Below are 7,194 nucleotides of genomic sequence, written 5' to 3' on the forward strand. Positions count from 1 at the left end.
GCCCACCTCGCAAAGGGACGTGGTGCGTGCATTTGTTGGGTTTTGCTTTTTTTTTTTTTCCCCTCCTTCCTTGCTGAGCTCTGCCGTGGGCATGTGTGGAGCAGTGAGTCACCCCTCGCTCCTCACATCCCGCACGTCGCCGTCGGGAGGCTGGAGGCTTTCCCCGCCACCGCCCCTCCTGCCCCCCGCAGCACCCGCGCCAGGCAGGAGAGCATTGCACACCAAGCAGAGCACGCCAAGGAAACTGCCGGTGAAAACTTGGGGTTTTTTCTGCAAGTTTTGAATGTGCTTAGGAAATTGTATTGCGAGACAGGCTGTAAAAGTTGCTAAAGACTTCTCTATCCCTCCTCAGTGTCTGGGTTTTTTTCTTTAAATAAAAGGTCCTTATCTTCTCTGCCAACTTGGCAGCAAAGGTTGCAGCTGATTCCTGCATTTAGGCTATGTTTTTTCTCTTCCGCAACGCTTTGAAAAATGACCATTGCAGAAAAGATAGCTGGAGGAGACAGCAATTAGACAGGGAAAGTTCAAGGTCACCATACTTGCAGCCAGGGCTTGCTGCACGGTGAGGTTACCGGCTCCTTGCGGTGTGAGATGTGCTCTCTCCTTCCAGCCCTGGAGAGCGATGAGCGGTGTAAGCTGTTCTGGCCCTGCACAAACACCAGAAAGCAGCATGTCTGTGCAGTACGCAATCCCAGAAACAAAGGTCAGTGTGAAGCCTTGGAATCATAACATTTTGCCTAAAAAAAGGGTTTTTTTTTGAGGCAGGATTTTCTTTGCCTCCTGAGCCTTGTATTTGAAAGTCTGTTTTCCAACCTGAGGGCTAGGAAGGGTACTTTTTAGTTATTAAATATAGATGGAGATGTCCATGCAATCCCAAAGTGCTAAGAGCTGGAGCTCTGGGGAGAGCACAGAGCTCAGGATAATTCTGAGGGTTAACCAAGCAGCTGATAATCATCTGTGGCAAATGCCTCTTAGAGCAGCACTCAGATTGTGTTGATTTAATTAAATAATATTTAATTCAATTTTGGTTTAAATTTGAGTAACAAAGTCTGTGCAAGTTCGTTGTGTGGACATTTAAATTGGATTAAGAGTGGATAAAAGGATTAATGACTAACACTAAATTAGACTAATTTTAGCTGTTCCTAATCTTATTTAGGAGAGTCTACACAAGGAGGTTGTCAGGTTTAATTGCAACTTTGATTAAACCAGGCTTTATAGCTGGGAGAGCTGCATGAGTTTAACGTCATCTGAAGAAGAGCTCTGCCTGAAAATGCAAAGCAGCGTAAGCACCTGAGGCTTAACCTAAATATTGCCGGCCAGGGGAAGGCCGAGACGTGTGACCGCTCAGAGCGGCTCAGGGCGACGATGCTCCGCAGCCCGGCTCCGCTCACCGGCTTCGTACGAGCTTGGCCGGCGGCCGGTGCGCAGTGCCGGAGCCACCGGCTCAGGTAAAGCTGCTTTGAAATTGCTCTGGAGGGTGCAGGCGAAGCCATGCTGCAACCACCGCTGCTGTGGGGCAGCTCTGCCCGCAGGAGCCCAAATTTAACTCTCCTGCTGGTGTGGCTCGTTTTACACCAGGATAACCTTGGTGATGCTCTTGGGAACGGGAGCACCGGGAGCGAGAGCTCTGCCCTTGCCGTGGGTGGACGTGCTTGAGGAGAGGAGCAGTGAGCATTTCCAGCTTTGCAGAAGGGCTGGAGAGGGGTCGGCTCCGGTTTCAGCTGTGTCCCTTGGCCGACACACAGCTCCGTGCTGGCAGCGCGGCCACAGGCAGCCGCCTGTCCCGGGCAGGGGCACGGCAGGCGCTGGGCACGCTGCGGGTGCGTGCTGGCGGCTCACGGGGGGAGAGCTGCTGCGAGAGGGGCTGGAAGGGAAACGACCGTGGCGTAAGGACCAGCCCCTGCTGCCAGAGCGTCCCCATATGAAGCTCCAAGAAATCTTCGGGACAGCTGGTCTGCTTGGGCACAAGTGTGCTGTAAGGCGTTGTCGCCCCGAAACACTTGAGTAAAATAGGGATATAAAAAGGAAAGGAAACCCCAAAGCCCAGCAAGCCCTATTAAGCGCCTGTCCCTATTAAAAATGAGTAAAATGATAAAACTTTGGTTTCATCACCCTGGCAGTTTCTGCTGTACCGAAGCGCTGTGTGCCCGCTCGGTGCGGGTGCAGAAGAACCTTCCCACGGGCTGCGATGGGCAGAGAGTGAAGACAAGTGAACGTGGAGTGTGAGACGGCCACGTGGCTCAGCCGTGGTGACCCGGCCAGTTTGTGGCTGTGCTCTGCCGTGGTGTCTCGAGGAGTGATCGCTGCCTCCTGGAGCAGAGGAGGTCGCAGAGGAACAGCCACGGGGACTTTGGTGCTTAGCACCTAATACGGCCCCTGTTTCACGCAGTTTTGCACCCGGGTGCTCCTCCAGCCGACCTGCTGGCCAAGTTCTCCTGTCTGAACCCAACGTCTGAATCCAATTTTTTTTTTTTTTTCATTTAATATTATTTACCTTGGAGGAAGACATTCAAACATAGTTAACACAATGCTTTTGTGCAAGAATTGTGAGTCTGGGGGCCCATCCTGACCTAGCTGGGAGGCCAGCCCCACACCGAGCGGCACCTTGGCCTTGACGATCACTGGAGATCCCTTCCCACCAGCCTGGGCCCTGGCTCTGGGGCTCTGGGTTTTGCGGAGTCGTGGAGGGGAACTTGAGGCAAAATGCCAAGGTGACCTCTGCCTCTTGGTGACATTTCCCAAAATGTGGCATAGCATCATTTTGGTGGGTCTCAGCAGGAGCAGTGCCAAGGTGAAAAGATACGTTGCCTCATCTTCCACACGTCCGTGCACGGACAAGGGTCGGGCACTGCCGGATTTTGTCCGTGACAAGTGCAAGCTCCGCGGTGCGGCCGGGACGCAGGGCTGTGCTCACCTGCTCCAGCCAGACATGCCGCCCAGGGAGGGGAGCAAAGATGGAGCAAACCACTTGTATTTTACCCTGGCAGGATCACAAGCCATGCACAGCGAGTCCCTTCTTTCAATTCCAGCAGATGGGGGGAGGAACGAGCTGGCAGCCAGGAGCAGAAAAGAGTGTGACCTCCATTTCAGTCCCTCCTTGCAGCGTCAAGGAGGATACGTGGCTTAAAGGGGGCTCCTAAATACCCCTTTAGTTTAAAATTTCTGCCATTGATGGTTGCAGGCGGAGGCAGGGTTGCTGTGCTGAGGGTCTCACTGGCCAGCAGCAGCAGGAGTGCAGAGACACCGCACCACCCCCCCCCGCTCCATCACCATAGCCTGGAAAAGCTGAAATCCTCCAGACAGCAGCCGGACGCTTTCCTAATGGAATATTTTCTCCTTTAGAAAATGGGGACGTGACAAAAATAAAGATGTTCCCCTGCAAGGATAATTTTATCAAACCTCCCGGTGGAAAGCAGGCAGGCTTCCCAGCCCGCTGACCCTGCCGGCTTTGCTGCCCGTATCGGTGTGTGCCTGGGGAGGGCTGTGCCGTGGGAGTTGGGCAGCCACAGACCGTCCGGCTCTGCGTGGGGTCCTGTGCCAACCCTGTGTGCGTCTGGGCACGTGAAACTCCGCTGTGGGACCAGCAGCCTGGGGTAGGCTGAGTCGGAGGGGCACTGCCCTCCGGAGCCAGCTCCCCAGGTAACTTGATTTTTAAACCTAAACTAGGTCAGCTGGTTTGGGGTTCAAAGTTTTATTTGCTTTCAGAGCAGGTGTAGGGTTTTCAGGATGTGAATTGGAATTTCATTAGAAATTCCTGGAATGCTTTTAAAAGAAAACATGACAATTAGCAAAGACGGTGTTTTAAATCATCTGCATGTGCTGGAATGAGGAGGTAGTTTGCTGGTCAGGTTTTAATTAAAATGGGAAATGAAAAGATTAGGTGGAGGAAACATTGTTTTATTACTGAAATCAGCAGAGAGAGTTGTCAAAAAGTTACAACATGGGACAGCATTTCTTACCCCTGACAAAACCTTCCCAAGTTTCCTTCCTCTTTCTGTGCAGGTTCAGTGCTTCCAGCTCCAGGTCTTGTACCCCCTCCCAGGTTTTTGCCGTGAACGTTTGCATGCAGCTGACAAGACGCGCACAGGCTGTACCTGGCCTAACGACGGAGAGGGTTTGGGGTTTCATCCCAGCTCTGGGAAGACAGGGGCTGGAGGGGACTGGGACTCTGGAGTCTGCCCTCCCCTGTGCCAAGATCCTGCTTGGCATCGCTAAGCAAATCACCCCTCTGCCTTCTTTTTCTGTGTGTAATAGCAGCTGCCCATATAGCAAATGTACTTTCAGGGGCTGTGTTTCAGGCACTTACTAATCCTTCAATGAAAAATGCAACAGCAGCATTAAGTATTCTTTAATTTTGATATGCTCAAGCTATAAAATTATACTCAATGGAGGTTTTGCATTTCAAGAGATTAAGTGTTCTTGCATGCAGTGCTCTGTCCCTGATTTCCAGTTACCTTTGTGTTCCTCTGAACTCCAGACAGAGGAGTTAAAAACTCATCGAACACGATTGTTCCAGACTGGTCAGTGCTGACTAACTGGTGTCACACTTCAACAACTGAATCAAAAGCTACTGAACTCGGATGCTGTCCTTGGAAAAGCTCCTGGAGGAGTAAAGTATTCGTGTGCCTTTAATCTGAACAGAAAGCAAATGTCAGATCAGAGGAAGTAAAACAAAGCTACTCATGCAGGAGTCACATCCTTTCCAACTCTGGCTGCCACCACCCGAGCGCTTTTGTTACTGAGTTCACTCTGGGTGCAGCACCCGGCGAGCTGCCCAAGGACGAGGAACCCGGTTCCTCCCTCCGCTGCGGCTCGTCCCGCTCCGTCACTGGTGTCGGAGCCTAGAAAGAGTGCGGGGAATCTGACTGCACGTGGCAGCAGGGCTCTGGCTGCCTGCCCAGCTAAGGACCCTAATTATGAAAGCAGAGGCTTGGCAGGTATTAGCCATTGCAGAATGTGAGCTTGTGACACTGAGTGACACGTGTGTCCCCAGCTGGCAGGGCAGTTCTGCATCCTCCCTCGTTTTTAGGGGGAGATTAACTTTTAAACAGCTGGCTGTGATGCATTTCTGTTCTCAATGCTATGACTTCTTTCCACCTGAAACTTAAAGCCAGCCCAGCAGCATCTTTCTTGATCGCTGCCAGTGTGGAAGGGACAGGGTCCTCTCGAGTGTGTCCCCTTCAGCCTACTGCTGGCACTAAGATCTTCTGATGCCAGCCCATTGCCATGGGTACCGGATCACACGATGTGGAGCTTTTCTGCCTCTGACGAGCACCTCCGGGACAGGCTAGAGAAGCTGCTTAGCAGATCTCACACATGCACCGCGGAGCAGGAGCTCAAATGATCCTGCCCACATGGACGTCAGTGGGTGCAAGGAGGCAGCAGCTCCGTGATGGTGCAGTGGGGAGTGGGAGCTCCTCAGGCGCTGGTCGTACATCTTGTCCTGGAGAAGATTCTTCCAGCAGAATAGCGTCCCCCATCACCATGTTGGGACAGGGTATTTCCCATGACTCAGAGCACAGTTTCCTGTAGGAGCTAGTTTTATTTGTTTTCCAGGGAATGTCTTACCCAGCCCTCCGAGGCTTGTGGGCTCTGATGCAGCTCGGCACAGGTTGGTACAGCGGTAGGCTAAACTGAAAAGGCACTGCAAGTCCTGAGAGCATCTTTGTTGTCCCTCTCACTGATCGCAGAGGATTGCTCCAACATTTATATATTTTTTTTTTTTTTTTGTAGTGAATTTTTACCATTATGTCTCCTCTGTATTTAGCCGGCCCTGCTGTCTTGATGTGTCTCAATCTGTAATGCATCTTCATACCCTGGTACTGAGGACAACGCTGGCATCTGTACATGGTAAAGTGGACAGAGTACAGCCTGGAGCAGCGTTCGAGCCTGAATCTCCTGAGTCCTGTCAGGGACACAGGGCTGTGTCTGGGATCCCCTGCGCCGAGCCACGCTGTCCCTGAGCACCCAGTTGATCACAGCTGCTTTTTTTTCTTTCATGTTTTTATTGATTTGCAGTAGACATTCTGTAAAGGAGACTATTCCTTCCTTTTGTTCTTGTTTGAACTTGCAGAGCCTGAAATTCCAGGTGATGGTTTACCTTGCTTTGGCAAGTCACCGGGAGCAGGTTGGAGGAGGAAAGAATGGATCAAGGTATTTTGGATAATTCATTTGAACAGCTTGTGGTTGAGGTAGCATTTTCCAGTCCTACCCTTGTGTGGCAGAATTGCAATGTCCTGTGCTTTATGGTAATTTGGGGTGAAGCATCACCATTTCAGAGTGTGTTAATGCTCAGTATTGCTGGCTCTGGCAGGATTGATAGGTGGCATTTACAGTCTTTTTCAAGAGCAGCTTCAGCCTCCCAGTTTCACTACCAGTGCTTTACGGTATGGCTTTAAGCCAGGCAGAACAGGCACCCAGCAGCGGCTGTTTAGCCAAGGCTTGCAAGAGTGCCATGTCCAGCATCACCAGCAGCCTTGCAGAAACCCAAATCGGTCAGACCTTCCTCTCCTTTGCCTTCTCCAGCATAGTCACTCCACCGGGGGGGGGGAAATTAGAGTCTGATGGGATTTCTTGCAGAGCCTGGTGTAGGTGGTTAGCACTTTACTGCAGGAGGTTACGCTGTTGATGGGTTTGACTGCGCAGGGGTCCGTCCGCTCGCAGCTGGCGTGCAGGAATGGTGTCAGCAGCTCGTGGCACATCTCATCCCTCGCTTTTTCTGTAAAACGTTCCGGTGTTTCTTCCCCCTTCCAGCTGAGACATGGTGAGGAGGCATCTTCGCTGCAGGAGGAGGAATGTGGTGTTACCACATTGCTGAGCCTGTTACAGGGTAAGGGCAGGCACACCCAGTGCTGCGGCACACCTCAGCGCGGCGGAAGCTGAGCCAATATTTCACATTCTGTAGCCTTAGGGACGGTATTTTCTTTTTTTTCCAGCTCTGTGTATACCCTTTCTCTGAGGTCCTGATCCTCAGCTTGCACGTGCTTGTGTCGCTCAGCGTGAGGACGGGGAGGTAGGTAGCACACACCAGCAAAGCCACGGGAGCAAAGAGCCAGAGTCATCCGATGTGGTCTGCTGAGCCGCTGACCAGTATGGGAGAGGACGAGATTTTGGGGTCATTTCAGTAAAGTGAATGGAAAAGACTGGATGAATGTGCTGCTGAGGATGAAAAACTGCGTTTCAGCTGAAAGGCAG

General features: G+C 51.8%; 1 long non-coding RNA gene across 1 annotated transcript; it reads left to right on the top strand.

The window, feature by feature from the left end:
- The first annotated feature begins 6,103 nt into the window (after positions 1 to 6,103).
- LOC126052349 (uncharacterized) lies at positions 6,104 to 7,037 on the top strand. The gene is made up of 3 exons (XR_007510016.1): positions 6,104 to 6,153; positions 6,754 to 6,829; positions 6,936 to 7,037. It is a non-coding gene; the product is annotated as an uncharacterized LOC126052349 (long non-coding RNA).
- The last annotated feature ends 157 nt before the right edge of the window (positions 7,038 to 7,194 follow it).

Source organism: Accipiter gentilis, chromosome 29, assembly GCF_929443795.1.
Source record: "Accipiter gentilis chromosome 29, bAccGen1.1, whole genome shotgun sequence".
NCBI lineage: Eukaryota > Metazoa > Chordata > Aves > Accipitriformes > Accipitridae > Astur > Astur gentilis.